The sequence below is a fragment of the Ursus maritimus genome, unplaced genomic scaffold (assembly GCF_017311325.1).
Source record: "Ursus maritimus isolate PB19 unplaced genomic scaffold, ASM1731132v1 scaffold_3, whole genome shotgun sequence".
Lineage (NCBI taxonomy): Eukaryota > Metazoa > Chordata > Mammalia > Carnivora > Ursidae > Ursus > Ursus maritimus.
The window spans coordinates 98728756-98750597 of record NW_024425563.1 but is presented as its reverse complement, the minus strand read 5'-3'; positions in this window follow the sequence as shown (position 1 = coordinate 98750597).

Below are 21842 nucleotides of genomic sequence, written 5' to 3'. Positions count from 1 at the left end.
AGCAAGAGCAACGGCCCTGTGGCAGGATCTGCCCAGTGTGTTGGAGGAACCAAGAGGCCAGTGTGAAGCATGGGTGGTCATGCAAAAATATGGAGTTTCCCAGCTTCTGACCCTATAGTCTTTGCACACAACACAGTGCCACATTTCCCAGAGCCACCTCGCTCCTCAGCCAGAGCAAGAGAGGAGAAGATGCAGTGGGCCCGGAAGTGAGCCTCGAGAATGAGAAAGGTTGTCCAGTTGATTGCACCCCATCCCTGGTTCCTTTTTCTCCTGAGGGAAGGGATCAACTTTATACTAAATTTACTCTTTGTTGAAATTGTGTTCTATCCTGCATTTCCAGCTGCGCTCAAGCCTTGGGTTTTGAGCTGTGGAACGGGGACCGATACGGCCTCCTGGCTGTGCTATGATCTTTCCACAGTGTTTTCACAACTGTTCTTGGTTGTTCTCACTAAATCTGAGTGGTGGCGAGATGCCATTTTCCAGATGAGGAACAACTCAATCACATGCTTCTCATTCCAGGCTCCCCTCTTCCTCCAGCACTAAATCGAAACTCCTCAGCCTAGAAGGCTCCCTGTGGCCTACGTCCCCTCCCTCCACCTGTTTCCCACATCAGTATGGAACCAGCACCAGGTTGCAGGATGAGAACATGTGGCAATTGTTCATTCTTCCTGCAACCCCCCTGCAAGAAATGCACCCACCACCAACCACCCGTCAGCGGGTACCCCAACCCTGCCCTCAAGACCTTGCTCCTGACATGTGTCTGCTATGCTCAAGCCCTCCTCCCTGCTCCCCTGCAAGCTCTTCTTCCTGTTAGCTCTGCCCTTCCCACACAGTGCTACTCACCTCTGCCTCACCCCTGCCTTTGTGACCACAGCAAGGAGAGGAGACAGCAGGCCTGAAAAGGCTTCTTGGGTCCAGAGCACTTTGCCTGTAGGCCCTGGGAGAACACCTGATTTATAGCTGTTAGCCCAGCATCAATACAGATAGCATCCCCCTTGTCCCCTAATGTCCCCATTTAGATGATAGATTCCATTGTCTCCTGTTGTCCAGTCCAGACACGGTGTTAAGTAGATGCTCAATGACAGAACGAGTGTCACCGGAAGCTGGATTGGACCCCCAACTTTGCTCTGTTCCATCAGGGTTTTTCACCTTTCCTCTCTGTATCACACACTTTACCCCAAAGTGAACCCATATAGATCCTTCCAGACCTCCCACAGGCGGGTGTCTGTCCACCCACGTCCTCCAGTGTGGCTCTCCTTGGACCTCCAGCCACATGGACACATCAGAGCTGCCCCACCTCCAGATTCGGTGTTTCCCCACTTCCTGCAGCCATCAGGTATGTAAGCCTGTGACACCTACCTCATGGCGTCTCTTACCACCTTTCAAGAATTCCAGTTTCTTAAAAGTTTAGCTTCTTGGGTGACCTGGGTGGCTCACTTGCTGAAACATCTGACTCTTGATTTTGGCTCCGGTCATGATCTCAGACTTGTGAGATCAAGACCCATCCACGCTGGGTGTGGGTTTCTTACATTTTGTCTTGGCTTGGGCTGCTGTAACAGAATACCATAGACTGGGCATTAAACAACACTGGCTTCTCACAGTTCTAGAGGCTGGAAGACCAAGAGCAAGATGCTGGCAGATCGCATGGTGAGGGGCAGCTGCTCGCTGTGTCCTCGCACTGCAGAGAGAGAGATCACCTCTCTTATAAGGTCACTAATCCCATCATGGGGGCTCCATACCCATGACCTGATTACCCCCCTGCCCAACACCCAAACTACCTGCCAAAGGCCCCCCTCCCAACAAGCAGCTCAGATCCTGGCTGTGTAAGCCATTGGGCTGCTGGGGTGGTCCCCACATCTCCTCCTCAGCTCGGGACATGGCACTGGGGGACAATCACAAGTGACCAGGAAAGGTCAGAGTTCTTGTCCCAGATGGGGTGTGTCCTTTAGCACGTGGGCCCACCTCAGGGATCTCCACCTGCCACCCTGCGATAGGGACACAGTAACACTGACCACCCAAAACCTCCATGAGGTTGCGTGAGGTCATATATCAGAGCAAGCAAAATGGGGTCCAAAGCTCAGTGGCTGTGTGGTGAGCACTTGTTTACCACACTTGTTTTAAAAGCAGCATAAGATTCCTCGGGGCCCACACAGCATCCTCGTCCACACGGGGCAGCGGGCAGGGGCTACTCCTGCCTCCTCTGATGCTATTGCTCTGTGATTCTTCTCCCCCCCTTCATGCAAAGCAGAGCCACATCAGCAGCCAAGCTCAATAGGCCAAGGTGCCTGGGGCTTCCCAAAAGCTTGCAGGATGCCATCAAGCAGGGTTCACAGACATCCCCAACTCCCTCCCTAGCACCAGACTATCTCATAAAGACTGCTTTCCACATTTGACAGCCGAGGGGCAGCCTCAGGGACATCCAGGAACTTTTCCAGACTCATGTGGCTAGTGTGGGCACAGCTGGGCTCACCCTTACTGTGGTGAACCCCCACATCTGACCCTCTCCTCATTGTCCCCCAGCAGACGATACAGTCATGAAGGAAGTGTCCCTGGTTAAGGAGACTGAGGCATGGAGTGTGTTCTATGGTGTCATGGAGAGGAAGCATCCATTTCTTCTCAATCCCTGGAGCTAATGCTGGCCCCACCTGCTGAAAGACAACCCACGCGTGATCTTTATGGGTCCGAGGTCAGCCTGTGTGTCAAGGTGGGTCCAGGTCTGGGAAGCAGGGGCTCTGCTACAATTCTAGAACCAGGTCTTCTCAAGGACCAGGGCTGCACCCCCCATCCTGTGATCTGGTGTTTCATCAGGGTGCACCGGACAGCTCAGACCTCTGGGTGACCTCATTGCTCCCACTTCTTTGGGCAGCCTTGTGAGCAGGGAGGGCCTCAGTGCTAAGCAATAGGACTTCAAGAACCGTAAAGAACATTGCAGTTCTCTGGTGAGCAATCGCACGACCTGATGGAGCATTCCCGGGCACCAGCGAACCCATGAGGGCTCTCATGGAAAGCCTCATGGGCAGGCAGGCTGGGGACCCACTCAAGAAGGTGACCACCAGGGGCTCCGGGATGTGGGGCTTCCCACGTGGGGACTCTGGCCTGCAGACCCTGCAGATATGTCACCCTGCTCTGAGTCATCTGCCCCCAGAGATCTCTGACAGAAAAACTGTGGATAAAGAAGAGAACGGGTGGGGAAGCAGGGGAGAAACCCACAGCCTCTGGCTTGCTCCCCAGAGAAATCCAGCTGTGAGACCTGTTCTGTAACTTTTATTATGCTCCTCTCACAGAGGAGGAAGGTGAAGCTCAGGAAAATGCGACTTTCTGAGATGACACAGCTGGCGAGGGCCATGGGAGGTCTGCTGCTATCAGGGTTCCCGGAGGCCAGCAGGCAGCAGGACCAGGTGTGGGGCCCCAAGGGGATGTGGCAGTGGGCTGCCACAGGTCCTATGCCACACCCACCGCATTGGGAACATCTCCCCTGACTTAGTCTCCCTAGATCATGGGCTTTGAGAATGTGGGGCACATTTCTGAGCAGGGAGGATTTAGTTTTCTTCCCCATTTCTTCCAGGTTTCTCTACTGATTTGATCATTTAAAACATAGGCATGGACAGTCCCCGTGTCTGACTCCAAGCCTGCCTGGAGAGGAACATGGCTCCTAGTTGAAAAGTGTCCAAGCGCTCTGGTTCCCCGCGTCCCTGGCCCCCTGCTCTCTTGTTCCCCACCTCTGACTCTGGACTTGAGCTTGGCCCCCAGAGACTTCCTGATGGTGCCTGCAGCTGTCTGCCCTTGGCCTGCCCTCCGTGGCCCCTGCCTGAAGACGGTGACCATCCTGCTATGGTCTGTCCCACCAGAATAGCTGCTTCAACTTTGGGGAACCGCTGAATGGTGTGACCGGTGGGGACTGCCCACCCGCCTGCGGATGCCCCCTTGCTGCCCTCCCAGAAGCTGTCTGGGTCAAACATCCAACAGATGGCCTGGCCTCTTAGATACCACTAAGCTTCCAGATTTGGGCCCACACAAATCCTGGCAAAGCGCACATCACAAGGTGATTTGAAGGGGATTCTGGAGTTGGAAAGACCCAGCTGTGAATCCTGACCATGGGACCTCCCCCAGACTCCCCTCCCCCCGAGCCACATGACAGGGATGGACGATTTAGCATCTGAGTTTTTTCATCTACAACATCAGCCACAGTGCAGTAAGGACATCATGAGGTGGTGAGGAGTAGAGACAACAAATGTGCATGCTTGGTACAGAGCCCGACACGAAGGAAGCCTTCAGTAAAGCTAGCAAACAGGGTAGTGATGGTGATCTCCATTAATAACGTGGCATCTGAAGAGACGAGAGCCGTGAGCTCCACAGCAGCCTTGCCATAGATGGCTGTGTGACAGGTCACCCCTTTTTGATGAGCCTCTGCCTTTTTATTGGTAAAGTGTAGCACGTGGAGCAAGAGATCTCTAGACCCCAGCTGTTCTGTAATTGTGGCTTTCAGGCAGAAAGATCTGTGAGCCTTTTGTCAGCCAGGGTCCCAGGAGACAAAGGGCCCACTCGGATGGGTGATCTGAGGGTTATTGCAGGGCATGTTTGGGGTGGGTCTTTATCACTCCTCACTCTGGAAGGGCAGGTGAAGAAGCAGTTACCACAAGCTGGTGAGGGTTCTCGATATGGCAGGGGCTGGGAGATAGGGCTTTGAAGAGAGACAGAGGCTACTGCCAAGCCATGGCCTGTTGGCAGAGACCCTAAATCCTCCAGACTGTTTCCTGCCCTCCTGCTTCCTCTGGTGCTTTCCTTCATCCAAACCCAACCAGAACACAAAGGGCGAGGTGACTTGAAGCAATCTGTAATGGTTGGCCCCCCAGGGTATGGGCATGAATGGGGCTGTACCCTTCTTCTCCTTCAATTCAACAACCAAGGTGGGGAAAGATGGAAAGATGTTCTGGAGGAGCAAACGGAATATCTATCCCGGTGCCTAATGAGGAAAAGGCAAAGAAAAGAAAATGTCAAAACATCGTCATAACAGGGGTGTTTCACGTGCCGAAGATGGCTTTCAACTAACACCAGTGAATATCTGAATTCAGTTTGAATTGGCAATTCTTCCAAGTGAGACGGGGTTGAATCTTTATCTGTACCAATTGGAGGATTGCAGATTACTTTTTCCTCTTATGTTGTTATGACAGAGGAAATGTGCCTCTACCTCTCTCATTTACCAAAAGTTAAGTAATCAGCCATTCATTTCCCTTCCTAAATAATGCATGTGTCCAAGAAGTCCAAAGCTGCTCCTAGTTTACCTTGCGATTAATAAGCTTGTCTGACTGTGGAGATAAAAAGGTAAAGTCTCATATTTTAATCATTATGTTTAAGCAAGCTACTTTATTCCTGTCCCTTAAGGGCCTAAAATGAGCTAACACCAAGGGGAAAAAATGTTTAAGAAATTAGACATTATTGATGAATTACAGATTTCTACCAAAGGGTCATGATTCACTAGTAATGTGGAATTTCCAGGGGCCCAAACAGGACCAGCTGGGAGATGCCAGGAGTCTAAATTAGGCACCGACAATTTCAAATTAGTAATTGCGTGGCCATGAGACAAATAACTCCGTTTTGGAACTCAAGGGATTTTGAGTCTTGAGCAAAATCAGACACGAATGGGCATGAATGGGGCTGTACTGTTCTTTCTCCTTAAATCCAACACCCACTGAAGGCCATTATGTGCCAGGCACCGGGCTGCATGATAAAGAACCAAAATGTCAGAGCCCAGCTCCTCTTCACAAGGCACTCAGCTTTGCAGGGGAGGGGAAGATGCAAGTAAAAAAGAATGTAGGTCCCAAGCCCCATCTAGGGGTGCCAGAAAGCCTTCTGGAGGAGGTGACATCTGAGCTGATGACCAAAGAATGAGGAGTTAGCTAGTTGTTCAAGACAGAGCACGCAGTAAAGCCTGAGCAAACAGAACAAGGGAGAAATTTCAGATCACGGGGCTTTACAGGAAGACACCTGAATGCCTTGGGGCTTCCTAAACCACGAGCATGGCCACATCCTACAGAGTGTTTAAGGAGGCAGTGACATTAACTTACCTCTCTGGCTACGGAATGGCTGATGGATGGGAGAGGAGGAGGCACTGAGGAAGTCAAACCATCAGGAGGGGAGTGCAGGTCAGCACACAGGGGAGGAGAGAGGCAGGAATCTGCAGTTTGCCAGGAACATGGAGAGGGTTTCTGGGCTACCTGCAAAATTGAGCTCATACAGGTCCTGGAAAGTGTCAGAAGCTGAAAACAGGCAAAAGCTCATGAAGACAAACCACACATGACCAACAAAGGAATCAGGCGTTAGTAACCATAGACCCGGTGGATAAACTGAGTCAAACTGAGGACCCACAAAATTTCCCATCATTCATATGAGATTGACACAAAGCAATTATAGGTTATGTTCTGTTTTCTATTATTGCAGGGGTTTTTTTGTATTGTAACGATGATAAGGGAGTTTTTCCTGCATTCCCAGTATTCCAGAGATAACTAAGAATAGGCACTAGGTAGGTCAACTACCCACATTACCTTCTGCCACGCCACCCATCACATGAGACAGAAACCTAGAAGGAACTCTCCCTCATCCCCGTAGCCCATCCATGGTGAAAATGCTCCATTCTGTTTCATAAAAACCAAGAAAAACTTCATTCTATTTTTCTCCCCCTCCACTGCCAACTCTCTAAATATCCATATGCAATTAGATATATTTCCAGAGTTCCTCTTCTGTTTTACTGTCTATCCATGCACAACAACACATTGTTATAGCCACAGTCTTACTAATTAGTATTGTGTCTGAATGTGTGCAAGGGCTATCCCTCCCTCGAAAATTGCTCATTTTCAGGATTTCCTGGCAAGTCTAGATCATTATTCTCCCGAATCAATTTTACTTCATTTCTTAAAAAAGATTTTATGTATTTATTTGAAAGAGAGAGAGAGAGAGTGCTCATGAGCAGTGGGGAGAGGGAGAAGCAGGCTCCCCACCAAGAAGGGAGCCCAACGTGGGGTTTGATCCCATTACCCCAGGATCATGACCTAGCTGAAGGCAGATGCTTAACCAACTGAGCACCCTGGTACCCCTTATTTTAATTTTTAAATATTTATGTATGTATGTATGTATGTATGTATTTATTTATTTATTTGTTTATCTCAGAGAGAGAGAGAGCTTGAGCAGGGGGACGGGTAGAGGGAGAGAGGGAATCTCAAGCAGATCCCGCTCTGAGTGTAGAGCCTAGGCAGGGCTTGATCTCAAGACCCTAAGATCATGACCTGAGCTGAAATCAAGAGTCGGATGTTTAATTGACTGAGCCACCCAGGTACCCCCTAAATCAATTTTAGAACCAACTTGCTTAGCTTAAAAAATGGTATTTTATTGGGATAGCTATGAATTATAAATTAAATTTGAGGAAATAGACACACACACACACATCTATCCATTTGTCAAGTCTATTTTTCATTCCATAGTTTTCTTCGTATGGATTTTGCACATTTTTGCTAGATTTATTCCTACCTGTTTTATTAAACTTTTGAGGTTGTAATTATATAAATGTGCTACGTCATCATATCCGCTAAGAGATTTGTTTGTATGTATGAAGATTATTGGTGGTACCTTATAAATATTTCATTATTTTTAGTAGTATTTTCCATCAGTTCTTTTGGTTTGGCAGATATCCAATGATGTCACTTGTAAATAGAGATCCAAACCCCTTACTTGGAATTGCATTGCTTCAATGCCTCCAATACAGTGATAAGTAGTAGTAGAGACAGGAGGCGTCCGTGCCCCCCAGTTTTTGGTGGAAATGACTCCTCAGTTTCCCCATGAAGTGACAACCTATCTTAGACTGAGAAGAAGTTTCCCATCCTGAATGTGTTTGGGTGAGTTCCCCTCACATCTTCTCTAGTTTCCACTTCGTAAAATATACTGCTCCGATATTGAAAGCATAGGCATTCATAACTCTTCTATCTTCTTTACAAAATCTAACCATTAGCACCATTCATGTTTGTATTTGCTGTCTTTGGGTTTGTTTTGGAACACACATCTGCCTTTTCTGATCCCCTGTTCATGTGGGTCACCTTGACATAGACCCTGAGACAAGAATTCAAATGCAAGTGGATTACTGGGGAAGTGACGAAACACTGGCAGAGGGTGAGAAGGGGTGTCAGGGAATGGTGGGCAGCCAACAAATGGAGCATTATAAAACCATGGAGGACAATGTGCAACTGGAGCTTTATCCCACTTGGCAACCCCAGTGTCAGTGCCTCAGAGTTATCCCATCCAAGGGGAGAGGGTGTTGGGGTGTGCACGTACCAACTCCTGTCATCAACTGATTGAGAATGTGAATCGTCTGGCATTCTGGCCTGCCACATGGCTCACAGACGCGGATGCCAGACAAAGTCATCATGCAAAGAAGCAAGGACTGGAGGGGAATACTTGCTGGTGCAGAAGGTGTTCAGAAAGACAGAACAAGCGATGTGAGTGAGGCCCTGATGGGTCAGTTCTCACCACCAAGATCATAACTCTTGTTTCCTTGCTATGTGTATGTGCCTGGCATATCTTTGTCCATAACTTTCATTCTGAACTTTCCGAATCTCTTTATTTTAGCCATGTCTTATGAAGAGCAGAGAGTTGGATTTTGCTCTGTTAGTTCATCCAGTAATCTTTTACTTTATCGTGTGAGTTAAGCCGATTTACATTTACTAATTTAACCAATGTATCTGGCTTGTGATATTGTTTATGTAATATTTTAATATGCATTTTACATCTAGTCAAAATGGAGTTATCAAAGTAGATTTGCCCTCCTGCCTGAAATGACCAAAAACCGACAGAGAGTAAATGTCCAGCAATTTAGTGATCCCTAAAAGAAAGAAAACAAACAGGTGAGCCCTACAGTTCCCAGTTTCTTTCTTTGGGAGCCTTTCCAGGGAGAGGGGCAGGCAGCAGGGAGCCAGGCAGAGACTGGTGAGCTCCTTGAGTAGATGGAGCTGAGAGTCCAAGGACAGCACGGCAACTCGAGTGCACAGAGAGGAGTCTTAGGAACCACTGAGGCACAGAGGGAAACCCAGAGGCTGCAGAGGGTCCCCCCACCCCGAACATTCAGCTGAGTGCTAATGGGTGAATGTGTGTGAGGACGTCACCAGAAGGAGCAAGAACCTAAAGGACTAGGGGGACTCACACAAGGCTGAGAAGGGTACCTGTTGCATCAGACAGGCTGCAAAATCCTGTGTCTCATGAGCACTGAGTAGCACGTGCAGAAGGGTTTTGCTTTGCTTGTGTAGAATTAAAGATTTCAAACTCATCCATAGTGAAACATTAACGTGAAGTGGATCATCAACCTAAATGGAACATTCTTCGGGAAACTTTTACTTAACAAATGACTTGGATCCTGGTTTAAAAAAAAAAAAATTCAACTGAGTACATTTTAAAGATCTTATTGGCTTTATTCAACTATTTGTGAACCAGGCAGCAACCCATGTAGCTGATAGAAAGGGGCTCCAAAGAGCTGTGTAAAATGAAGAACTTTTTAGCCTTCACAAAAGGTAGGGGGCAGGACAAGGAGGCTACCAGCAAGAGTGGTTTTTTTTGTGGCAAAGTTACCTCCCTCTGGGGGATGGCAGGGAACTAACAGGCAGTTTGCCTCTCCAGTGCTAACCAGGTAATTTCAGACTGACTGGTTTAGGATTCCACCCCTGGAGAGGTTGAACTGTAATTAAGGTAGGGATTCAGCCTCTGTTTGGTGATGTGGGCTTAGCACAGGGGACTCCATGTCAGGCTTATTGTCTTTTCAACAATTTCACCCCTTTTGATCAGACTCTCAGCTTAACTGAGAGCTGTGTTCAAAATTTAAGGTCTTATCACTACCCCCAGATACTGCTCTGAGCTTTCTTGCTGTTTCTGATAGTCCTGTGTGGTATTCACAGCTCATGATGTTTTTTGCTGAATCTCTGTGATATTCACAGGTCACAACCTTGGGTTCACATTTGTTTAAGTTGACCATTCTCTTCATTCCTTTTCGGATGTTCCAGTCTTAGGGAGATCATCTGTTTGGTGGTTAGCAGCTACGAACCCATTTGAAGCTCTCCAGAGAATACAGTGCAGCAGGGTGATTATTGTGATTATATAAGCAGGGTGATTCCCAATGTCTGGAGTGCACTTTGCAGCCTTTTTCATCCCCAAGATCCAAACCAGTCAAAAAACAAGTAAAAAAAAAAAAAGTTTCCATGGAAGGAATCACTTTCCCAAGCCAAGTGGCTTGCTCAGTGATCTTACACAGCTGAGTCTTAACTTCCCCAGAAGTGTTGACCCAAGTGCAGCAAGTGGTGCTGGCCACAACACAGAAGCCTCCTTGCTCAGCTAGAAGATAATCAAGGGCTATCCTGTGATGACAGACAGCCTTGGCCAGAGAGTTTAGGGATTTCTGTAGGGCTGCTATTGCTTTGGTGGTGGATTTCTCAACACCTTCAAGAGTTAAGGATAGTTTCCAGATCATAGCCTCATTTGTACTCATGCATAGACAGGGAAGTGGGGATCTGCCAAAAGAAGTGACTCCTGAACCATGAATGACTCCTAGTGGGTCCTTTCTAACTCAATGATGTAAATTCAGGGGAGGTGGCTAATGAGATGTCTCAGTTTGTAGGCAGTTAGGGGCACAGTTAGTAGCCTCAGAGGCATTGCCCAGTTATATAACCACCCAATGCCGGCCATGTAGGCATTCACAGGCCCAAAGAGAATGATAGCCACCACAGACAAAGATATATCCTGTCAGGGTACATGCCACTCCTGCTAAGGTGGCACTGTTCATGGATTCATTCACAGAGACTATTGCATTTGCCCATCCAAGTCAGGGGTCAGTTAGATTTTCAGTGCATTGGGAGGTAAATCTATTAGCGTGAAATAAAAAGTGGTTCTAAATTCCTTGGAAAGATGGATGGTGCTGGTGAGATCTTCCCATGGTTGGGAGCATATCTGATCTGGATGATCATGGGAACATGGGGATGCAGGTGTAGGTATTCAAGTACAGTTATAACCAGAGAAAGGTAAAAACAAGGCACTGGTTGTTCTACCCATCACAGTCTGACTCTGTAAGTGACTTCTAAAGAGGGTGATTGTAGTTTATGGTAACATTGGGTGTAGACAAAATACTGGTCACAGGGATGATGACAGCTTTTGTCGCACCATGGATTGGAGTTTTTGATGATAAATTAGGCAGTCCGAGAGGCTGCCCTCCTAGCAGTGGCCTGGAAGATACAGATAATGGTTATCTTTTCAGACCAAGGTCAGAGCAAAGGAAAGAAAGAGAAGAAAAGGGCATTTCACATTTAGTTGAAGTGTGAAGTCTTTTTTTTTCTTTTAAGATTTTATTTATTTATTTGACAGAGATAGAGACAGCCAGCGAGAGAGGGAACACAAGCAGGGGGAGTGGGAGAGGAAGAAGCAGACTCATAGCGGAGGAACCTGATGTGGGGCTCGATCCCATAACGCTGGGATCACACCCTGAGCCGAAGGCAGACACTTAACCGCTGTGCCACCCAGGCGCCCCTGAAGTGTGAAGTCTTGAGATGTGTCTTAGGCAGAAGCAGTCTCCCTCCATGTCAACTACTTCTCTTCCACATCCATTGGGTTCAGAGATCTCCAGAGCCTGCACAAGACCAGGTGTCAGGTGGAGCCTTCTTTTTTTTTTTTTAAGATTTTATTTATTTATTTGACGGAGATAGAGACAGCCAGAAGAGAGGGAACACAAGCAGGGGGAGTGGGAGAGGAAGAAGCAGGCTCACAGCAGAGGAGCCTGATGTGGGGCTCGATCCCATAACGCTGGCAGACGCTCAACCGCTGTGCCACCCAGGCGCCCCAGGTGGAGCCTTCTTTAGCTGTGCCATGTGCCCCCAAGGCTCAATGCCTTTCAGTTTTGCAACAGTGTAAGTGTCAGGAGTACTTGGAAGGTCCCTTTCAATGAGGTTCAAAGACTGTCTTCCTCGGGGCGCCTGGGTAGCACAGTCATTAAGCGTCTGCCTTTGGCTCAGGGCGTGATCCCGGAGTTCCAGGATTGAGTCCCACATCGGTCTCCTCTGCTGGGAGCCTGCTTCTTCCTCTCCCACTCCCCTGCTGTGTTCCCTCTCTCGCTGGCTGTCTCTCTGTCACATAAATAAATAAAATCTAAAAAAAAAAAAAAAAAAGACTGTCTTCCTCTGATGACATTCCCAAGACACCCAGCCACCAGGATCCAGACTGGGAACAACAGGATCCTTTGAATTGGGATCTGGGGAAGCTTCTTTAACCTGTTGGTGATAGGCTTGAGCATAAGACCCTAAGGACTTATAGTAGCTGGTCACACTGGCACAAGACAAGGGATCAGCAGAAGGCTGTATACCAAGAGACATTGGTCTGCTGGTGACTATCTCATGTGGAGTGAGTTTATGTTTCCCAAAGAGGGTACTGTGAACAGTCAATAAAACCAAGGTCAATATCTTAGGTCAAGGGAGTCTAGTGTGTGTAAGCAAGCTCAGAAATTATAAGTTTGAGCAGCAGCTGGGTGGCTTAGTCGGTTAAGTGAATAACTCCTGATTTTGGCTGAGGTCATGATCTCAGGGTTGTGAGATCGAGTCCAACCCTGGGCTCTGGACTGGGCATGGAATCTGCTTAAGATTCTCTCTCCCCTTCTCCCTTTGTCCCCCTTTTCTTTCTCTCTCTCTCTCCATCTCTAAAATTAAAAAAAAAGAAAGAAAGGAGGTATAAGTTTGAGAATCCCATTAGTTTTGTCAACCTCACCTGATGATTGAGTTGACAGAAACAGGGATAATATCAGGAAGTCTGCAAGGCTTTCATTAAAGCTTGTATGACTTGCCGAGTGAACTGGGTATCTCAATCACTGGAGATTGTGGAAAGTTAATCCCAAGTGAGAAACATGTTCTCCAACAATTTCTTTGCTGCCATGAGGGCGTTAGCCTTGCAACAGAGAAACCATCCAGAAAACACACCTACAATAGCAAGAACATATTGATAACCCATGTGAAGTGGTAGTTAGATGAAGTCCAGCTGCAGGTGCTCAAAGTGTTCAGAAGGAAGAGGTCTGAGGGCTCTGGGGACAAAAGGAGTTCTTCCAGAATTATGGCCCTGACAAGTCACACATTGCTAGGAGACTGTTACTGCAATTTTGTAAAAGCCTCCCCACCAATGTCTATTCATAATTTGAGACATCTTCATCGCACCACGGTAGGTGTAGTAATATAAAAAAACAAAACGTCAGGTTTGCCAGGGAGCCAAGAAGAACTAAGAGACCATCTTGGGTTTCCCAAAGTTCAATTATTCATTTAATTTACAGCCATTGTTCCCCCCCCCCCTTAATTTCTCTGATTCAGCAGTAGACTGTTGCCGTATTGCAAGGACATCAGGATGGCAGAAGTCTGGCCATGAGGGGCCAGAAGTGAATGGACTTCATCCACAGCTGCCACAGCTTTATACATTCTGTCACTGCTGCCTTTGTGTGAAGGTCAGCCAGGGTGCTTCCCTGAAGCTCAGGTTGTCTTTTTAGTGTGAGCCTCAATTTTGATGACAGAGACTTCAGAAGGTAAGGGAATAACAGTAAGAAGATTGTTTACTTTAGTACATTTTTTATTGGGATCAGAGAAGATGCAAGAAAACCCCTTGTTTTCATAACCCCCAAATCATGTATGATCCCAAAGTCATGCTGGCTGTCAGATGAATGTTAATAATGTGTCCTGATAACTGGCATGTCCTGGAAGGGCCTGAAGTTCCTCTTGTTGGGCTGATTTAGCTTGTGGGAGATTTCCATTCTCAAGTAGTTCATATTGGGTATAATAACAGCATTACCAGCTTGGAAACTCCCCTTTGCATTTTTACGGTATGACCCAACAACAGACAGAATTTGATCAGGATTAGTCAAAGGGCATCTTGTAAATCAGGACCTGGTGTCATGGAATGGGGCATTATTACCTCACAGTCATGGGGCTCACCTTCCTCAGGTCGGGGTAGTAACATAGCAGGATTGAGAACATTGCAATGTTTAAGATGCAGATTTGGTGGGAAATGCTGAAGGATCTCATAGTAGGCTGTTCTGCTTGTGGAGAAATGTTGAACAGATTCGGAGGTAAGGCTTCAGACAGAACGCACCGTTTGTGAGTAAATATCATTTCCTACAGTCAAATCTGCTGTGGCTTCCACCAACTCTGCAGCTGTGGCTGTGGGTTTAGGGCATTTGGGGTAGGCGTGAGCAACAGAGCTGGGCTGCATGCAGGAACAGGCAATAGGCCAATGTCTTCTGCTGTGTTCCTGACTGAGCAAGCACTCCCAGGGCTCTCTTATCTCTTCCATGCACAAACAAGGTGAAAGGTTCTGAATAGTTAGACGGCCCTGAAGCAGGTGGCTCTTGTAGCACTTGTTTTACTCTCATTTATTCTTGTTTGTCTTCCCAAGGAAAGGTCTTGGGAACTGAAATTTCAGTAAGTTCATAGAGGAAAATTAGGAACCAATAGTCAACCATATCCAGCCAGGCCTAGGAATCCATGAGGCTGTTGCTTAGCTGTGGACCCAAGGAATTCTTGGATTAGCCCACTTCTTTTTGGAGATAGCTGGATTCCTTCAGTGCGTAGAGTATGACCCAGCTACTGAACAATGTCTAGAGATAACTATAATTCTTCCTTAGAGACTTCATGTTCTTCTTCAGAAAACTATTACAGCAAATGAACAGAATATTTTATGGATGCCTCTGGAGTAACTGATCACAGCAAGAGGTCATCTACACACTATAGAGGGTAGAATTCCCAGGGAACTGGAGGTGCTTTGCTCTTGATGGAGACCTTGGGAAAAATAAGAAGGGGTATCAATGAACTCCTGAGGCATGACTATCTGATACACTGTTGATTATTCCAAGTCAAACAAACAGAGATTGGCTGTTGAGATCCACAGGGATACTGGAGACCTCTGAACATAGGTCCCTAACAGTGACCGTGAGTCTGGAGGAACTCATGACAGGAGGGTGTCCAAGTTTGGAACAATTGGGGAACAGGGAATAACTGTCTTGCTGGTGTCTCTCAAGGCCTGGACAAATTGCCACCCTGCCCATTAGCCTTCCAGACCTGCAAGACTGGCCTGTTTCAGAGGTTGGTACCGGTGCTGTTAGCCCCTGGGTGATGAGAACTTCTACTGCGGGAATGAGGACTGATATGGCTTTGGACTTAATGCATATTGAGGTGATGCAGGAAGAGGCTTACTATGTCCACTTGAATTGTTATAGGCTCTGCACTTGTTATTATCCCAATGTCACTATTGGGCACCTTGATTAGATTAGGGGGCTTTTGTTAAACTTTTTCCTCTTCTATGTCTAGGACAGATTGTAAAGAACATAGAAGATCAAGTTCTGTTTGGTTAGAAAATTCTATGCTGAAGTCTCCATTGGAAGTAACACAGATTAGGTACTTTGATTAGAAAGAAGGTCTGTGCCAAACAGATGGACTAGGGCTGTATCACACAGCAAAAAGGGATGTTTTTCAGTAAAAGGTTGTGATAGAAACTCTCTGAATTTTATTAGCTACTCCCACTATGGAAATTTCTCTTTGACTCCAAGTGGTTTGTTGTCTTATCACAGTGGGATTTAAACTAGAAAGTGTAGGGATGACTGGGTGGCTTAGTCAGTTAAGCATCTGCCTTTGGCTCAGGTCATGATCCCAGGGTCCTGGGATTGAGTCCCACATTGGGCTCCTTGCTCAGCAAGGAGCCTGCTTCTCCCTCTGCCTACCGCTCCCCCTGCTTGTGTGTGTGTGCTCTCTCTTACTCTGGCAAATAAATAAATACATAAAATCTTTAAAAAATAATGAAAAAGAAAATAAAGTAGAAAGTGTAGCCCCAGCATCTAACAGAATTGGGCAAGGTTTTCCATTGATTCTAATTTTAGTTTCCCCTTGGCTGTTTAAGGGAATTATTGGTAGCCATTTATAGGAGAACCCCTCAGAGTATTGTCAGCTCTGGGTGGGGGCCATGGGGAAGCCTCTTTTGAGGGCAGATATGGGGGTATTTGAGTTGATGTGGAAGACTTGTATAGGATCTTTGAGGACATTCTTTTCTCCAGTGTTCCAATTGCTTACAAATGAGACATCAACCCCTGGGCCAGTGTTCTGATGACAGACTCCTAGGAGGATGCAATGTGGGAGGCCCATGTGTCATTTCAGGCTCCTGGCCTTGGGGCTATTACAGCTGTAAGGCTAACAACTTGGCAGACTTCTGTTTACAGTCTTGTTCCAAGGTCCCTCCAAAGTGCTCAGCTATGGTCACATGTTCAGTCAAACCAGTAGCGTCTGCTCTTATTTTCTGCCTTTTTATCAATCCACTAATCTCAGGAGATTATCCACGTACAAACAGGGCAGCTAGAGCCGGTTGGGTTACACCATTTATTGTGCAGAACCCAGAACACTGCAGGAAGACTGCATCCAGAGGGGCTTTAAAGTAGGTCACAGATTCATCTTTCTTTTGTTTGCATGTTTTAATAATGGACCAATCAGTGCAGCCTGGGAAGACTCTATGAATGGCTTTTAAAAGCTTGGTTGCTCTTTTGTGAGCTTTTTCTGGTCCATAAGGGGACCCTGTTGAAGATCAAAAATCTTAAATATTCTCCTCAGGGTCACACCAGTCTTCTCCCACATCCATTTTAGGGGCTTCACCAGGTCCTTCTCTCTCCCAGGTGCACAAGCTGAGAAAGGTCTGGAAGCCCAGGGTCAGAGGCCCTGAGAAGAACTCTACATTCTTGAAAATACTTCTGCGGATCCTCCCTTGGTCTAGGGAGTTCTTTAGCTTTTGCTCCCAGTTTGGCATTTGACCAGGCAGTGCAAGATGCCTGAGGAGGGTTCCCAAAGCCCTGGGAGAGCAAATAGTCTCTTCAGAGTAGAAAGGCAGTTCAGAGAATTAGTAAAACACGAGTGCTCAGGTAAAGAAGGATAGAGGAAAACAGAAGTCATGTCAGTCTTACTGTCTTCTGTTTTAGGTACCCCTTATGTCTTTAATTTTTCATTAGCCTTTTCTAATGAATTTGTCAATGAAGCTATTTTGGAATCCTCAAGCCTTTGGAAGCTTCTGCATACCAATTAATAAAGGTATTCCATTCTGTTTGCCTGATTTGGAAAATCTTGCTTGAAAAAAAAAGATTTATTTATGAGAGAGAGAGTGCGCACACGGCTGGGAGGGGCAGAGGGGGGAGAGGGAGTCTCAAGCAGACTTGCACTGAGCACAGACCTGAGTCAGGGCTCGATATCACAACCACAAGATTAAGACCTGAGCCAAAACCAAGAGCAGGATGCTTAACAGACTGCACCACCCAGATGCCCGTGGGAAAACTTGCTTTTAAACACCCTTCTTAAATGAACCATCTTGCCTAATTGGAACATTGCTTTTTAGTAATATTTTGACATTTTTTAGATGTCTATAGCTTCCAGGACTATAGTTTTTAGACACAAAATAAGCTGGCGCACCAGAAGATAGTGCATTCAACTCTTTGGGATTTAAAGGATCTTATTTCTTTAGCTAAGTCTTCGGTCTCTCAGAATTAAACTGATACCTAAGAGAGGTGTGCCATGGGGTGAGGACTGGGTGGTGTCTTTGTTGCACAGAAATTTTCTTGAGGTTGGCAGGTGACCTACTGTCAATCTCTCATTCTGTGACCAACTGCTACTAACAGGGGATACTCAGAGTTTGGTGGTGAGTGCTCTAACAGCTTTCAAGTGCTCAACCCATGATCACAAATTTTTCGGCTTTTTGTAGACCTCAACAAATAGGGACTGTGGACCAGCCAAGGCCTGGGGACTCAGGTTCCAGGTGGAACCATCTACCAGCTCCAGTTGACCCACCAAGTGCTGTCAGATTGGGAGCTTGACTCAAGGGAGCAGAGTGCAGAATTGAGGGAAACTGACCTGGAGCCCTTGGAAACTGAGAAAGACACGGCATTCAAAGGGCTTGAGGTACCACACCTACGTTTCTCATAGTCTCCAAAGCCACCATAAGTCTCCTTTGGATGTTGTCTCTGCCACTACCAAATCTATTAAAAAATAAAATTCAACTCAGTCCATTTTAAAGATCTTACTGGCTTCCATGCCCTCTAGGTGCACTGCTCTCCCAGCATCTCTGTGTGTTCACTGATCCAGCTTTCTGATACCCATCCTTGTTGGATTTTTATGAGGCTTCATTACACAGGTAGGCTTGATTAGATCATTGGGCACTGGTGATTGATTTCCATCTCCAGTGCCTTTGCCTTCCCTGGAGGTGGGGCCACGTGGGGTTGAACCTTCCAACACTCTAATCACATGGTTGGTTCCCCGGGCAACCAGCCCCCATCCTTAGGGGCTTTCCCAAAGTCACTCATTAACATAAGCTCAGGTGTGGCTGAAAGGCACTTGTTCTGTGAATAACAAAAGACACCCATTTCACATTCACTCTGAAGCTATTTTGGGAACAGAGTTGCTTAAAAGAAAACCACAGGCCCAAAATGGAGTCACTTGGGCCAGGCCAAGTCAGCAAACCAGGGCTTAAAACTAACCTAATTGCACTTTCAACCTCCCCCAGAAATGTAGTCTTAACCGGTCAGTCAGGGATTTTCTGATCAGCATCAGTGAGGTAATCTGTCACGTGGCCCTCTCCATCCCCAAAGGAAGATGAGGTCATCTGCATAATAAGACCCACTTCCCTTCCCCCTAAGGGAAACCGATCTTGCCTGAAACAATCCTTTCTTTTCTTTTGCTGGTAACTCGCTGGCCCCACCCTCCTTCCTAGAAAAACCTCCCATTTCGTAAGACTCCTTGGAGCTCCTCACTGCTGGCTGGATGGGATATTGTCTGATTCATGAATCGCTTAATAACACCAATTAGATCTTCACATTTACTCGGTTGGATTTTGTTTTTTAATAGAACAAAACTAAATATTACAGTAAAAGATGTCCCTATGCGCTTCTGGCAGATATTACAAGGGCTTTAGAAACCCGTGCCAAGAACAGTGGACAAAGACCTACAAATTCCATAAATTGATTAGAAGAAGAAAAAAATGAGAGCCTGTATTTGAATTCCCACGGAAGAGTGCTCAGTATCATATATGCTACCAAAATGAGGCTTGAAGATGCTAATTTTACGCAGAACCATTTCCTCTGGGTTTCATGCTAACAATTGTTAGGGTGTTTAAAATAATCGTATTTGAAACCTCTGATTACATTTATGAGTTCCAAATGAAAGAATATAAGAAAAATTCCTCTTTCCTTAATAGAGCTATGGGTGCCTTTGCCTCAGCTAAAAATAATTGCACCAAAAGTCTAACACTGGCAATTTTTGCCAAATGTGAAAATTAAGGAATTGATACTGATGGAAATTAATAGTGGTCTGATTTTTGTGTTATTCTTCTGAGCACATGCAGCAGGCCATATTTATTAGCTCAACGTTGCTGTATTGAAAATGTCACTTCAGTTGGCCACCAAGAAGCATACATAGATGCCATATATTGAGAGAGCACCAAGGGGGTTATTCAAATGGAAATGGAATCATTTATCAAGTAAGATAAGCTTCAAATATTGTATTAGCATTTTCCCTTTTGCCCTCAGAGGGAAATAGATTTTTTTCCTGTTCTTTTTGGCAAATTTTCTTTCTCTGTCATCCAGCATTTTAAAGTAAACACTGTGGGATGGCGGCTGCTGAAAGTCAAGAGACTTTTAAATAAATAGATGAAACCAGAACCCTGGTTTTTAGAAAGGAGCATGCTGATTGGTTGTGCCCTGAAGGGAACATCATTCTCTGCCCATCACCTACGTTGCTCTATAAATGAAAGTCCTTTGTTTTAGGAAGAGTTGGTAGAAAGAACCTTATTAAAATCTTATCAGGAGAGAGACTGTACTAATCAGTCCCAGGGAACATGACACGGTCAACTCTTGCTCATCCTCACTAATTGTAACCTAATAGTAATAAAAATTCACAATATGTCACACATTATTCATAATATTTATAAATATCATTAATCTGTGAAACACTAATAAATCCTCAAGGACTGTCAAAACCAAACGGTGGGTGCTCGCCATACTGTGCCCATTTTTCTGTCAATTATTCACTCAACAAACAGAGACTGCACCTGATTTTGCCCCCTAGAGTGCAGACACCAGGTGAAGCTCCATTCCTCTAGGGACCCCCTTTGTTCTGATTCTCCCCAACTGAAAGCAAACTGCCTCTGGAAGCAAACTGAGAGATTCTAAAGAACAAGTCTTGGTAGTGCTCATTCCCCATCCCCAGCTGAATACTGCCTATACCACACATAAGCAAATGTAACCAAGGGATTGCCAGTGGTGCTGGAAGAAAAGTGGCCAGTATTGATCAAAAGAGAAGCTGAACTCTGAGAAAGAACTGTAGGGGAGTTATATTACATATCCCACTGAAGGGAGTGAGGGGGCTGCAGAAGGAAGGCTGGTAGAGGGTCAGCCACAACAGATCATCAGGTGATCTCAGAAGGCATCCACAAGCAGGTCTCCAGGGGAGCACAATAAAGGTGTGGGAATCTATATCTATGCCCCAAATAATTCTCTGCTACTAGAGAGAATGAATTTGTTGAAATGCAGAAACCCCAGAGCAAATAAAGTTTCAATTCATTCTATCAACATGTATTGAGTGCATTCCCTCTGTCAAATATTGGGCTGTTCCCTTCTGTTGATGCGTTCGTATCTACGTAAAGAGGAAAGCAGGGAGAGAAAGGACTAACACAGAGCAGGATAAGTTTGTTTTTAATATCAGCACAGAAAAGAACTTTGAGGAGCACAGAGGAAGGGGTGATCCCTGCTGACCGCAAGCAGTAGGACTGAGAAAGCCTCACCAAGAATGTGCCTCCAGTGTTAGCTCTCCTGAAGAGATGGAAGGTGCGAAGTCAAGAGCAGCAGGACTGGGTGGCTGGGTGGGGCCTGCTAGCATCTCTGCACGTCCCTTTCTAATCCCTCCCTCCTCTCTGTCCTGCCTCTCCACCTCCCCCCAACCTTTCTATCACATACATAATAAGCTTGCAATTTCTGGAGCATTAGGTTAAAATTGATCATATAGTATTTTTTTGTCTGTCTTCTTTCACTCATTATTGGGGTTCATCCATACTGAGTCATACCTCGATAGCTCATTCCTTTTATTGTCATGTAATAATCCATTGAATAGATATACTAGTTTCTTTACTTATTTACCTGTTGATGGATGTTTGGGTTGTTTCCAGTATTGGGTGGTTACAAATAATGTGGCTATCAACATTTGCCTACGATTCTTTGAATGAATGTGTGCTTGCTTTCCTCTTGGATAACTGGCTAGGAATAGAAAGACTGTATCATATGGCAGATGTTGATTTAGCTTTTGAAGAAACTGACAAACTGCACATTGCTTGTACTGTTTTACATTTCCATAAACAGTGCATAAGTGTCTCTGCTGCTCCACATCCTTGCCAACACATGCTATGGTTAGTGCATTAGTCAGGATTCTCCAAAGAAACAGAACCAGTAGGATGTGCATATATATGTGAAGGAGATTTACTGTAAGGAATTGGCTCAAGGTATTTATGGAAGATGGCAAGTCCAAAATCTGCAGGGTGGGCCCTCAGGCTGGAGAACCAGGAAGAGCTTATGTTGAAGTTCAAGTCCAAGAGCTTTCTGCTGCAGAATTCTCTCTTACTCAGGGGAGGTCAGTTCCAGCCATACCTTCAACTGATTAGATGAGGCCCACCTACATTATGGAAGGTAATCTGCTTTCCTCAAAGCCCACTGATTTAAATGGTAATTTCAGGGGCTCTGGGGTGGCTCAGTCTGTTAAGCATCTGCCTTCAGCTCAGGTCATGCTCTC